At 35.8% G+C, this 15,713-nt stretch overlaps 1 protein-coding gene across 3 annotated transcripts in view; it reads right to left on the bottom strand.

Moving 5' to 3' along the window:
* The window catches only part of LOC117408970 (solute carrier organic anion transporter family member 3A1-like), a 47,145-nt gene that overhangs the window by 15,638 nt on the left and 15,794 nt on the right, over positions 1-15,713 (bottom strand). The window lies entirely within an intron of this gene.

The following is a 15,713-nucleotide window of genomic DNA, read 5'->3' on the forward strand; positions in this document are numbered from 1 at the left end:
GTACACACCATACTCACTATATCCTTGTGTCTGTTTTAAATAGTGTTAAAATGTTTGTCCTCCTTAAGCTATGTAGCTAAAAAAAATATAGAATTTTGTTTTTTAACTTCAGTCGCCGAGTTTCTGATTCTGGGGAAGTGGCGAGCCGACTTCCAGCAATTAATTGCAAGGGAACTCCAGAAAAGAAGGATCTCTGAAAGAGTCACTCACAACTTGAAAAAGGTTAGAGTTATACTCATCTACCTGTCTGTGAATGGCAAAAGAGACTGCCGTCTCCGTGCAGTGACTATTTCCTCGGGATGTGGGACAGAGGACGTCAATCCACAGAGGGGCCTATCGGCAGCTTTGATATAAAATGCTGACAAGCAGGCATATCCCAAAAAGTATCATTGGCGGTCATCTTCGAATTGATATATGTAAATCAACATTTTTCTTTCTATTCCAAAATGAAGATATCAATAAAAACTGTGTCAAAACATTTGTCAAAGTACTTACTCAGACATTTTATTACTGGACTTTCTCCTGTCCTGTTTCCTATTGTACTTTAGAACCAGACTTCTACATTTATATGCAGCCTCATACTGTATCTCTATGTGTGGAGTGGCACTCAGGAGGTACAATTCCTTCAGCTGTATGAAAATGATATGATTTAGAGATTTACAGGGCAATCTTAATCCAAATAGAGTATTTTATCAGCTGCATCGTCATGCGATGGACTGTAAATTCTAGTCCCACGGGTTAAAATGTAATGAGTAGGCTTCCACTCAAACCCCAACAGGATGTTAGAACAGATATGATCAAAATGTTCCCAGCAAGAACTACAAAAGCATGCAAAGATTCATTAGGCACACAGCTGTGTCAAACTGATAACTAGTGCAATTAACTCTGGAGCAGCATGTTGCTCCTCAATCTCTGCTGTGCACACCCTGTGCATTCTTTCACTTTCAAATAAAACCAACAGACCACAACTTTAGCTTAGTTGTTTGGAGCCGTAGATTTTTCAAAGCCTTATAAAGGTGACAAGTTTTTATTTTGATATTTTTCGTTTGTTTGGTAAATAATTTATGATAACAGGTCTTTTCCTTCATTACCTCTCTTTTCCTCAGCTTCACCTATTGCTTTTACCATTACTGCATGGCTTTCCATTAAATAAAAGGACAAGCAGATTCATTTGTTTAAAAAAAAAAAAAAAAAGAAAACCATGAATGACATTTTTTAACTACATTTTTTTACAGAATAGAAATGACTGGCCAAAAAAGCTAAGTATAAAAATGGTAACTACAACAAAATACAGTTCTTTTCAATTGGCTTGACTTAATACTGCATCATTATTAATGGCTGTTTTCTGTACCAATGATGAGAAAACCAACAGGACTATTAACACATATGAGTATTTGTAGTGCATTTAGAGTATGTCTTTAAGAGCATGTTTACATAGGCTGTAGCAATGACATGACTTTGTTCAAGTCTTGTGGCGCAGCTTTGTCAGTCCCTGGGGAGACGGGAGAATGGAGGAGCAAAAGTGCCAAGTCTCTGATAATACTCAGGGGGACTGGCCCTATTTTAATTATTTAAACTACTTGTTTTAATCTTGACATTTTCTATTAATCAATTAATCATGCCTGTTTGCTAGTGATATGAAATTGTATTGAAAGACAGTTACAATTAATCACTTTTAGTGACTTAATCTGACATTTTCTTTTGAGCTGTGCTGCCCGTTTGTGCTTCCTTCAGATTAAAAAAATACTGTATTTTACAGATCTGTTTTTGGTATACTGTAAGTTTTCAAGTTTCTGACTAACAAAGGTAACTTACTGAGTGCTATTTTATTTAGGTTAGCTGAAGAGAAATGCAATTAATTGAGTGCTATTTTATTTTTTATTACGATAGCTGTTAATTGTCTGATACCGTTTGAATGAAATACATTGAGTAACAAGTCTAAGATGATACTGCCATGAAAGAAAAGCACCAAGGAGCAAATATTACAAGTTGCAGTCCTTTTTTCTTCATTCTTAGATATTGTGAAATATTGCATATACCATTTTAGTTGCTCTTTTGCCAAGGTCTTTAGAAGTACAGAGCTACCCCGTGATAGTGCGGAATCGGTTATAACACGGTAAGGTTGTGGCTCCCATTTCCCCCATAATGTAAATCATTTTGGGAACAAAAATGACAATATTTCTTATATAAGGTGAAACACAAATAACGCATTCTCCAGAATCTGCTTAGAGCAGGCCGTCCTCCCAAACTGAGCAGCCGGGTAAGAAGGGCATTGGTCAGAGAAGCCAGCAAGAGGCCAATGACAACTCTGAAAGAACCTACAGCGTTCAATGGCTGAGGCGGGATAAACTGTCCATGTATCAACAATAGCTCAGGTATTCCACAAATCTAGCCTGTATGGAAGAGTGGCAAGAAGGAAGCCATTTCTGAAAAAAACCCATGTACAATTCTGCTTGGAATTTGCAAAAAGGCATGTGGGAGACTATGAAAAGATGTGACAAAAGATTCTGTGGTCCGATGAAGCAAAAATTGAACTATTTGTCCTAAATGCAAAGCGTTATGTCTGGCGCAAAGCCAACACAGCACATCACCCAGGTAACATCATCCCCTACTGTGAAGCATGGTGGTGGCAGCATCATGCTATGGGGATGCTTTTCATCGGCAGGGACTGGGAAGCTTGTCAGGGTAGAGGACAATGACCCCAAGCACACAGCCAAAGTGACACTGGAGTGGCTTAAAAACAAGAAAGTGAATGTCCTAGAGTGGCCCAGTCAAAGCCCGGACTTGAATCCGATTGAGAATTGAAGATTGCTGTCCACCAACGATCCCCATCCAACTTGACAGAGCTTGAACAATTTTGCCAAGAAGAATGGGTGAATATTGCACGATCCAGATGTGCAAACCTGGTAGAGACTTACCCCAAAAGACTCACAGCTGTAATTGGTGCCAAAGGTGGTTCTACCACGTATTGACTCAGGGGGTGAATACTTATCTAAACAAGACATTTCAGTTTTTTTTTTATTTTTCATTAACTGTTGTTTCACAATAAAAATTCTCTTGCCTCTTCAAAGTGTTGAGTAGGTTGTGTAAATCAAAGGAAAATAAAATCCCAATTAAATGCATCAAGATTTCAGGTTGTAACACAACAGACTGTGAAAACGTCCAAGGCACTGTATGTATGTATGTATGTATGTGTATATATATATATATATATATATATATATATATATATATATATATATATATATATATATATATGTTGGTTCTTTCAGTACTTTACCCCTGCAACTGCCTGAAGATCCTAGGGTGACCAGAGTTTCATATTTCTCAACTGGTCGCAAAAACATCCCTCGGACAAGACACAGCTATAACTATAAGTTTTTTGGTGCAAGACTAATTGTTTTTTTTCCATGGATTGTCCTGGTTTTGATTTAAGAGTGCCTGGACTTCATTCCTTCCAGAGATTTGTTATAACACGACACTGCACAAAGACCACCCACAAGCATACACAGCTGTGTTTACATCAGTGCCAAAGATAACTGCAGCAACAACACAATGTCTGCAAGTTAAGCACAAGTTTACTGTACAAGTTTATACAACCAACACACGCGGGATTGCTCTAGGTTACAAAAATACAAAACAATTTAAATTGTACTTATTAGCTCAGTATAAAAACTATGAAATATGTACACAGTTGTTTTTGAAGCCTTCTGGTTTATCAAATAAACAAAATCTGAAAACCATTTATTTTCTTTTGAATAATATATCGGGTAATAAAATATAGAACATTTTTGTATTTGACAAAAGATGAATGTGTTCAATAAAACCAGAGCCCTTAGGTTTTATTAAATCCTAACTTCATTGTTTATGTACATGATCTATGTATCACAATATATTTTATACTCATTACTCTATCGTAGGTAAATAGTTTCTGTTATTATCTGTTTATGTTTTTTTTCTTCCCATTTTACATATGTGGTTAAAAAAGGAATGATTGATTGATTTACAAAATCTTTCATCTGGATAATGAAACCATTGATTTGTCTTTGTTTATAAATAAATGTTAGTTTATATTAGAAAACACGTGCTTCACAAGCATACTTTTCCTGTATTAAATTTACATTTATATAAAAAATAAAATAAAAAAAACAGACAGGATTTGAACAACATATTGCAGGGGTATACAAAGTAGCCATACAATACCACTGTACCAGCAGAATCCTACCTACCAAGAAGAATTTAATAGGGAGCTGATTTGCAAACATGATATACGTTAAATACAGGCTAAAGCTCATTTATGCAGCACTCCATTGAACTGAAATCATTAGAATCTGAAAAGTCTGTAGTTGTCTGTGGTGTTCCACAGGACTCTATTCTAGGTCGTTTGTTATTTTCATTATATATGCTACCGTTGGCTGATATTATCCGCACACACTGAGTAAACTTCCATTGCTATACAGATGATACCCAGCTATGTCTGTCCCTAAAGCCAGGATATACTTCTGCTGGGGAGTTATTTGCTGCTTGTCTTGCAGACATCAAGTGCTGGATGTCAAGGAATTCTTTAATGCTAAATTCAGATAAAACAGAGGTATGCTAGTGGGCTCTCAGAACCATCTACAAAATATGGGATTACATGAGCTCAACTGTAGTAATCTCTCATTAAATCTAAAACTACAAATGAAAAATGTGGTATCTTTGATCCTGATCTATCATGTGAGACTTATATTAGGGTAGTTACAAAAGTATCTTTTTACCATTTGAGAAATATAGCCAAACTTAGACCAATTATTTCTGTATCTGATGCCAAGAGACTAATGCATGGCTTTGTTTCATCTACAATTGATTGCTATAATGCGCTTCTCTCTGGTATCCCAAAAGGTGTGGTGTCTCACTTACAGCTCATTCAGAATACCACCGATAGAATTCTGACTAAACCAGGAAAAGTGATCAACACTAAATGCCCTTGTGAGGAACTGTCTAGAATCATGTTATAGTCTTTAGTAGAAAACATACTGCAAAGAACCATGCAGAGCTCAAACATTTTAAAAATAAGCTTCAAGGCCATCAAACAACAAATGATACATAATGATTAAGAAAATGACTGTAATTCTCTAGTGCACCCTATTTATTCTACGTTTAATTTACTTCATAATTACCTGGTTTGTATTCATACTGTGAAAAAGCACACTCACATGCAATATGACTGTACATAAACATAACCTTTGAATACAAAAAAAAGGGCTGAAATCAGCGTTCTTGAGACATACCTCATTGAAAGCCATGCTGCTGGACACAGAGTGTGTCCACTGACTGTTTCAAAATGGCAGAGGGGCAGAACTTTTAGAGGCTTTTCCTCTGAGAGTTCTGTTATTATAGTGTTTGGCAGCCGATTATTAACAAGGAACTGTGATATTGTTCATTAGTTTTATTGATATAACTCGGCTGTTGCATTTGAATGTTACAGTTATGCAATTTTAACAAGGGGTTCCATCCAAACTGGACTAGAGGCCCCCTAACACACCACACCAGTGGAATGTTTCTACAGTCATTGGATCACCTTTTAACTGATTTTGCACTTAGACTTTATCTAGAGCACTGCTCGTCTAAATGTGATGAAACTTGGTTAGTACATTCTTGAAGTTATTGTATTGTATATTGTTATCATTGTAGGAATCTGGAGACATAAAGTGATGCATTACATATGACAGATTATATTTGGACTTATATCAAAAGAACAACGTATTTGATTGTGATAAATCTTGATTATGACAGTCTCTACTGTTGCATCTATTGAGTTTCAAAACCCCTAGTTATGTATATGCATAAAATATCAATAGGTATGGGGGGGGGGAAGATTTTAGTGCAGTCTGTTTGGTATTAATCTTGTAAACTCTCCAAACAGTGGTTTGTTAAAAGAAGATAATCAGCATTTTGTGTAGAGGATTTGCTTTATTAAGTCTCTTCATGAGAAAGCTGTGTAGTGTCCAATACATTTTTAACATATAATCAGTGTGAAATTAGCATTCAATGTGAAAATGACATTTCACACAGAGACTGATAATAGTATGACAAATTGATTACAAAATAACCTGGGTATTTACAACAGTATAAGCAATTATATAAGTGCATGCAGGCACAGCACACAATTACATAAAACATTAGGTTGTAGGTAAAGATCAGTGTCAAAGTCCCATTTCATCTAAGAAGATAGAGTATGAGGTTTATAAATTGTGTCTTGGGTTTTGAAGTGTGGCAACAACAGTCATGCCCTTATATCCCTTTACCATGATGCTTAATCCGTAAGTTAGCATCCTATTGCAGGTGTTTTCTAACATCCTTTTTTATTATTTCTGCTAGATCGTTATTTACCAAGCTCACTAATTACAAAACCACACCACAGAAATTAAGCTTTTAGGACGTTTTTTTGTTTTTGTTTTTGTTTTCCAGAAGCAGCACCTAAAGTTGATGAAAGGAAATACGTTAATGAGTAAATAATGACTGAAGCAGAAACATGAATAGAGAATCATACAAAATGCAAACAGGATAAAAAAACATAAGAAATTAATTATTCTAAAAATGTATTTCTTTAAGGGACTGTATAAAGTCACTTAAAGAAAATAATCAATTGCATATTATTTATGTAAAGGGACTGCAACGTGCATAAAAACTATTAAATAGGCTAATATATTTCAGTGTGTCAGCTGAAATAAGGAAACGTTTCATGGGGGAACCAGGAGAATGTCCAGTCATTTGGACCTTGTTGTAGGAATTAAAGATCAGATAAATAAAGAAGCAAACGACTGCTGAAAGATTGAAGGAGATTTCAAATATGAAACTGGATTTGCAATATCCTGGCCTACAATACAATATCCCCCTGCTAGTAGTACATGTTTATTTAAGGCACATTTAAGGCCTCTACACATCGGACACGATGCGACAAGCGAAACTGGGCAGCGATGCGACAAAATGAATAGAACCTATACTTTTGATAAGTATCTTTCACAGCACAGGTGACGCAGGAGCGACACCAGGGTGATGCAAAATAAATAGGATTATGGTCCAGCAAGGTGAAGCACTATCCAGAATGACGGAAGAAAAAATAATAATAATAATACTTACCGTTGAAAAAATACATAGAGCTTTATGACAAAGGTCATCACAATTATAAAGATACAGATTTGAAAGAAAATATATGAGAGTCCATTTCAAAGGAACTGGGTAACCCTGCTATATATGATTTATTGGGATATATGTTGAAATACCACAGAGAAGACACTCATAATTTCCACATCATGTTGTTGAATAATGTTGTCAATAGCAATTTTTAATAGTTTTATAGATCTGGTAGTTTTCAAACCTGTCGCATCTGATGTGTTTGGTCATGTCGCTGCGAAAGTATCTTGTCGCCCAACGAAAAATCACATTGTGTCTGGTGTGTGGCAGCCATCAGTATTCACATTTTCTGCATAATTGCAGTCTATCAATAATGTAGAATGTTTCAAGAAAATGGCCACATGACAAAAAGAAAGACATGTTCAAAGACAGGGAAGGAAATATCATGACACCACAAAATCAACTTTAATCTCAGAAGTACAAACAGAATAAAATCATCTTCAGCAATATGATTGGGAGAGCTACATAAACCCTTGGTAATAATACATTAGTTTTTAATCTACTCTTTGGTCTAAAAAGCACTAAATGGCAGTACTGTGAACCTAAACACACAAGCACAGTTGTGGGGTTTTACCAGATGTGGCAGTTTTTTGCAGGTTCAAGAAGAGTGATTTGTTCATTTTCCAACCAAGGGTGTGTAAACACTGGAGAATAATATAATCAGGAAACATCATGCCTATACATTCAGTATTGTGCATAAGGCCAATTTACAAGGTGGTTATAAAGTCCATCTTGTGGAAAAATCATGAACTACTTACAGAACTAATGCATCATCTGTCATGGTATCATGATAGTAGAGTGGGTTGAGTATAAAATGCAATAACATTATTTACAACCACTTTTAAATAGAAATACTGTATTCCCCTTCCAGGCTACTCCCTCATCTTGAGATACTTTTGCACGGAGCCAAAATACAGTATACATGTATTTGTTTTGCAATAATAATTTGTTACAATGGCAGAACTTCTCATTGCTTAAAGCTTTAATCTGATTGAGAATGCCGAAAACTTTTGACAAAGCATACAAACTGGCATATTGATTGACAATGTAAAAGAACACCTGGCTAATAAAAACAGTCAAGGGGCAACACTAAAGCCTGATTTAAATACAAATTTATGGTGCCACAATTTAAGGTTGTGGCGAGCTGTGGCATCATTTTTTATTTACTCTAGGCCTAAGGGGCCGTCCAAAATGATCAACATTTTCCGAAAACATACAAAGCACTGTACACTTTCTGAGAAAAAAACTATTGATTTTTATAGTGTGCAACTGTATTAGAACACCCTATTGCTTCTGTTGTTTTGATTTGTTGTGTAGGAGGTTGTGTGGTCCAGTGGTTAAAGAAAAGGGGCTTGTAACCAGGAGGTCCCCGGTTCAAATCCCACCTCAACCACTGACTCATTGTGTGACCCTGAGCAAGTCACTTAACCTCCTTGTGCTCTGTCTTTTGGGTGAGATGTAGTTGTAAGTGACTCTGCAGCTGATGCATAGTTAACACACCCTAGTCTCTGTATGTTGCCTTGGATAAAGGCGTCTGCAAAATAAACAAATAATAATAATAATAATAATATTAAATCAAACAACTGTAACTGAAAATCTCGGAACCTTGTCAAAATAGGCAAATTAGTGATTGCCTAATTTAAGCTCTGACTTTAATAGGCCACACGTGCAATTAATGTAAAATAGTAAGAGAAAAGTAACACATGGCCACAAATGATAACTTTTTAGAAGTTGTTTAAGATGCCTAATTAAAGCACAAAGTGGTCTACATTCTACAACAAGGACTATCTGTATAGGCGGGACAGACTGCACTTAAATAAAAAGGGAACCAATCTACTATGACAAATGATTCTCGAGGAGGTTCAGAAGCATTTAAACTAGAAAGGAAGGGGGGAGAAATCAACAAAAAAACAGAAGGGAGACCACATCAAAACAAGGGCAACAACTCAGGTAAGATAGCCATTAAATATATTTACCTAAATGCTAGAAGTCTCGAAAACAAATGTTAGAACTTGAATCTACTGCACTAACAAGTAACTATGATGTGATAGGTGTTACAGAAACTTAGTTATCCGAGAGCGATGGAGACAAATATAATATTAGTGGGTATACACTGTATAGGAAAGACAGGCAGGACAGAAAAGGCACTATACATCAAAAATAGTCTTGAGGCCCAGGTGTTAAATCTGGAAGAAAAAAACAATGCAGAATCAATATGGGTCAGATTAATGGACAAAAATTTAGAGGGCATAATAACAGTGGCATGCCATAGACCGCCAAATTCAGCCACTGAGTAAAATAATATGTTAAACAATGACATTAGAAATCATGTAGCAAAGGAGAAGCCATACTAATGTGGGATATAAAATGGGAAAACCCGATGGGAAGCATGACAGCCAAAATTGAATTGGTAGAAATGACAAATGACTGCTTCCTAATGCAATTTGTCAATGCACCGACTAGAGGGGAGGCATGCCTTGATTTAGTCTTTTCAAATAACGAAAACAGAATAACTAAAACAGAGGTCAGAGAACCATTGGCAAACTCAGATCACAACGTGGTCTCATTTGAAGTGCTTTTTAAAAACCCCAAAGTAACGACTAAAGCTAAGGTTTACAATTTTAAAAAGGCAAACTATGAAGGAATGAAACAAAGACTAACAGAAGTAGATTGGTGTTAAATAGAGAAAACATCCACAGAAAAAGGATGGCTAGTTTTCAAAAATGTAGTACTAGTGGCACAAAACAATTACATCCCAAAAGTAGACAAATCAAAATCTAAAACAAAATGGTTTAATAGATCAATAACAAAATATTCAGAGAAAAAGGGCACTTTACAGAGCATTTAAAAGGGACGAAGAACAAAGTACATAGAAAGAGTACTTGGAACTGCAAACGCAAGTCAAAAAGGAAGTTAGAAAGGCCAAGAGAGGGATAGAAATGAACTTTGCCATTATATAAAACAATTATAAATCCAGAAACAGACTCATTAGCTTTTCAACATGATATTGATTTTGTTTATGATTGGTTTGGAATTAATTATTTAAAATCTAACATTTCCAAAACCAAATGTATGATTATTTTTCATTCCTTTAGAGAGGCCCCTCCAGATGTTGTTTTGCATCTTCACAAGAGTTTGGTAAAACCTATTTTACAGTACAACTGTTTTGTCTGGAACCCATTTCAAAAATACAATACTAAGAAGCCTCTCCGGGTTTAAAACTGCTGTTCAGCATCATCTGTGTCTAAGGTGAACTTGTTTTAGTTGTAATGAAACTGTTATTAAAATATGAATATCTACAGACGTGCTCAAATTTGTTGGTACCCTTACAGCTCATTGAAATAATGCTTCATTCCTCCTGAAAAGTGATGAAATTAAAAGCTATTTTATCATGTATACTTGCATGCCTTTGGTATGTCATAGAATAAAGCAAAGAAGCTGTGAAAAGAGATGAATTATTGCTTATTCTACAAAGATATTCTAAAATGGCCTGGACACATTTGTTGGTACCCCTTAGAAAAGATAATAAATAATTGGAACACAGTGATATTTCAAACTAATTAGTTTCTTTAATTAGTATCACACATGTCTCCAATCTTGTAATCAGTCATTCAGTCTATTTAAATGGAGAAAAGTAGTCACTGTGCTGTTTGGTATCATTGTGTGCACCACACTGAACATGGACCAGAGAAAGCAAAGGAGAGAGTTGTCTGAGGAGATCAGAAAGAAAATAATAGACAAGCATGGTCAAGGTAAAGGCTGCAAGACCATCTCCAAGCAGCTTGATGTTCCTGTGACAACAGTTGCAAATATTATTAAGAAGTTTAAGGTCCATGTAACTGTAGCCAACCTCCCTGGGCGCGGCCGCAAGAGGAAAATCGACCCCAGATTGAACAGAAGGATAGTGCGAATGGTAGAAAAAGAACCAAGGATAACTGCCAAAGAGATACATGCTGAACTTCAAGGTGAAGGTACGTCAGTTTCTGATCGCACCATCCGTCGCTTTTTGAGCGAAAGTGGGCTCCATGGAAGAAGACCCAGGAGGACTCCACTTTTGAAAGAAAAACATAAAAAAGCCAGACTGGAATTTGCTAAAATGCATATTGACAAGCCACAATCCTTCTGGGAGAATGTCCTTTGGACAGATGAGTCAAAACCGGACATTTTTGGCAAGTCACATCAACTCTATGTTCACAGACGAAAAAATGAAGCTTTCAAAGAAAAGAACACCATACCTACAGTGAAACATGGAGGAAGCTCGGTTATGTTTTGGGGCTGCTTTGCTGCGCCTGGCACAGGGTGCCTTGAATCTGTGCAGGGCACAATGAAATCTCAAGACTATCAAGGCATTCTGGAGCGAAATGTACTGCCCAGTGTCAGAAAGTTCTGTCTCAGTCACAGGTCATGGGTCCTCCAACAGGATAATGACCCAAAACACAAAGCTAAAAGCACCCAAGAATGAATAAGAACAAAACATTGGACTATTCTGAAGTGGCCTTCTATGAGTCCTGATCTGAATCCTATCGAACATCTATGGAAAGAGCTGAAACTTGCAGTCTGGAGAAGGCACCCATCAAACCTGAGACAGCTGGAGCAGTTTGCTCAGGAAGAGTGGGCCAAACTACCTGTTAACAGGTGCAGAAGTCTCATTGAGAGCTACAGAAAACGTCTGATTGCAGTGATTGCCTCTAAAGGTTGTGCAACAAAATATTAGGTTAGCGGTCCCATCATTTTTGTCCATGCCATTTTCATTTGTTTTATTATTTACAATATTATGTTGAATAAAAAATCAAAAGCAAAGTCTGATTTCTATTAAATATGGAATAAACAATGGTGGATGCCAATTACTTTTGTCAGTTTCAAGTTATTTCAGAGAAAATTGTGCATTCTTCGTTTTTTGTGGAGGGGTACCAACAAATTTGAGCACGTCTGTATATCTTCTTTTAATATATGTATGTGTATTTGTATGTGTGTTTACTGGTATGTGTATTTTTTATTGATATTACTTTGGATGTATAGTAATTGTTATATTGTTTATTAAATGGCTCCCAATTTTCAAATATGCATTAGGAATCCATTCATTTAAAGTTTTCTTTAAATGTTATTTAATAATGGCATAGGCAGTTCAAAAGTTCAGCTTTGCTTTGAACAGTGGAACAACTTATAATCAGCCTGTTTAAAAAGATACTGTACACACTTGAAGGCAAAACACAATTAATCATACACCCCTTCATCCCACTAACTGGCTATGTGCACCAACGTAATCAATTAAAAACAAAAGATCAAAGAGAATATGCCCAAATTGAACTCCCACCAGAGTATGATCAAAAAAAAAAAAAAAAAAAAAGATCTCCATATGTAATGATGATGTTTGCTGTTTATCGTGAACATTCTGTCAATATGCAAACATTCTTAAAATACTGGTATGCCTAAAGCATATTTCATCTGAACTACACACACTTGAATAAAATTTCAATCCATGTGAGAAGCTGCCTCAGGTCTGTTTTAGCCTGCTCAAACAGAATTTGCATTAGGTGCATGCAAAGATTATATTTAATTTTTAAATTGTATTAAATTGTGTATAAATTATTATATAAAACAATACACACACTGGTCATTTGTGGAAACTGACGTCAAAAGCAGTTGGCATTAGCAGTGTCATACAGTAAGTTCAAGAGCTAATAAATTTAGCGTGGGTACATTTATTTTTTTCAGAAAGTAGCGTTAACTTTGTTAAATCCAATTCCAGAATAGCTTTAGGGAACATCTGGGCTGAACGCCCTGAAGTATTCAGTATAAAAAAGACCCACTCATAATTTTAAAAGCTGCCTGTGGTAGTGGTGAATTGGTATCTCAAAAAGAGGAACACATGCACTGCTTTCAGTCATGTCACTGACTGACCACCATACAGAAAACACAAAGTTTGAGTTCTTACAGCTCCTTATGAAATAAATAGCATGCCTCAACCTGTTTAATAGACTGAATGCAACCAAACTGTTAGTTTTAGAGGAGAGCCAGTGTGGTTCTTATCAATTTAACAGATTGTAAATGAGGGCTCATTATTATTCAGAAAGTGAATTCCAAAATAACAGTGTCTCTGTGAATCACTAATTGGCTTACTGGAGCTGTCAGGGACCTCATTTGCAGAATCCCTTTAATCTAAACTTAAACTGAAGGTCTAAAAAACCAAATGCCTAATGAGTACCGTGCATCTCTACTGTTGGGCTTCTGCTTTGCTGTTGCTTTCTGTAACAGTGCTCCCTCCTCTTTTCCTACATACATCTGTGAATCTGTAACTAAAAACTATAAAGACTAGATTTACAACTCATTTAATTTAAGACTAACTTATTTATTTCACAAGATATTTTAGTCTAATCATTTTGTTTTCAGCTTTGCTTTTTTTATTAGCTTCACAGAGGCTTTATCATGTGAATTCTGTACTGTAAATAAACCCCAAGCTAACCACGTACTAGTGGTTGATGCAGAACAGTAACTCCCCAGTGCTGTAAACCGCTCTCAAGAAAGACAGCTGTATTTTATACTGGTAGAAAATGCAAATCACACAGTTCTCTCGAATATTATTTAAAATGTAAGACATTGGATGGTTGTGAGTTTATGCTGAGTACCCACTCATGGGCTCTCTGCAGCCAGTGTACTGATGGCAGGGAACTATTGACAGTGTTGGAAAGGAAAAGGAATGAGGCAATTTTGGACTAAGTGCCAACATACTACATACAGTACTAATTTTCCCCAAGCTTGAATCGTGCTTTAGATAATGAATTGATGATTGATAATTAATGTAAAAAACACTAAAGGCTATTAAAGTGAGAAAGATGAAGTCTTATTAAAATTTGCTGCTACATTTAATTGTAATAGATTAATACATTAAATATATGGAATACAATAGCAGCGCACTCTAGCTAATATTTCCACAGCAGCCGGGAATTCATCTTTATGCCTGTGGCCAGATATAGGATTTGTATGAAGCTTACTAATTGGCTTTTAGTAAATGTGTAAAAGTGAATGTAGATTTTGATAGAAAATGTAGATTTTGGTCCTTGTATACAAGCTAAAAAACGTGGTTCAATTTATTTGTAAACGTATCATCCTATATTGTGGTCTATGATTTTGTGTGACCTACACTTTATGCTATAAAAATATTTTTACTATTTCTTTAAAAGCGTTTACTGTGTGAATTTATTTTAAAATAAATTACTAGTTGCATTTTACAAAATCATATGCAGACGTGTTTATTAGCTACCTTTATGTTATTGATACTTTACTGTATATTGGCAACTGGAAAAAATGGTTAATATTTATTTATTTTACTTAAGGATACAATACAAAGACATACCTGTATTGCACTTCAGACACCTGGCAGAAATTGCTGTGAACTAACTGCACTGCAAAGGTACTCTTGTGGTATCAATATTACAGGCTGAATAAGTTATCCTGTAAATGAACATGTCCAGCTGCTGTCCTCAATGAATAAAACTACTTGTAGCCATTGTTACTTGTAACCAGTGAGGATCCTCATAATTCCAAAGGTAAAAATGTGAAGGACTGCATGTACCGATTAAAATATCTGTTTAAATGTATTGGATTATAGCCAAATAACCTTTCCCCCCAAGAGCCATGCATCTGAAAAAACGTTGTAAAAAATCTTTGTAATTCTGCACGGTAATTGAAGTCATGCCCTCCAACTGCTTGACAGGTATTCATTTTAAACAACACGACATTAACTTAAAACTACTTGCATTTTTTTTTTAAACTACAGAGTTGAACAGGAATAAAATCAATGCGTCTTTTTCCTGCACTCATTTCTGGTTGTTTTGAATGCCTTAGTAATAATTGCTAGAGGTAACACTGAAATGACCTTAAAACTAGTTTACTCTACGGTGGTGGGGGTAATATGTCAGAGGTAATTTGTTTTGGACCTGCTAGTCCTCAAAGACTAAGAATTTAAAAAATGTACATAGCAAGTGCAGGCTGATGGTTTAACATTTTAGGGGTAGATGTACTAGTGTTGGGCCTGTCGCAAGTGTCGCAAATCAGTTGCAAACGAGTCGGAAGTCTTGGGTGAAATGTATTAAACAAGCGCAATGCTGTTAGTGACTTTTTAGGGAATGCTTTGCGGCAGCAGTTTCTATTTGCAGTTCAAACATAGATTAATATGTAATTAAGCCACCAATACACACCTCTCTGCAATAAAAAGTGGCTGTCCAGCAAAGCACAGCGCTCTGACAAACTCGTTAACACAGTCATTCTGCGCTCTTTTATTAAAGCTTGTGTAAAAGCCGCGTAAATGAATTGCGTGTCTCTCAGTTCACCTTTTTGTTTTAGTTCAATGTGTCACTTATTTTTCAGTATGTTCTTCTATTCTGTCAGCGCAAACATGTACCTCAATGCAGCAGTATTTGCAACGCTATGCATCCTCTGTCTCATATGACCCACTTCTGCTATTTTTGCTTTTTGTATACTTCAAAACATTTATTTTCTTTTGAATATTCATAAACTGATTAATGTTTTCTCCCCAT

This window comes from Acipenser ruthenus, chromosome 1 (genome assembly GCF_902713425.1).
Source record: "Acipenser ruthenus chromosome 1, fAciRut3.2 maternal haplotype, whole genome shotgun sequence".
Taxonomy (NCBI): Eukaryota; Metazoa; Chordata; class Actinopteri; order Acipenseriformes; family Acipenseridae; genus Acipenser; species Acipenser ruthenus.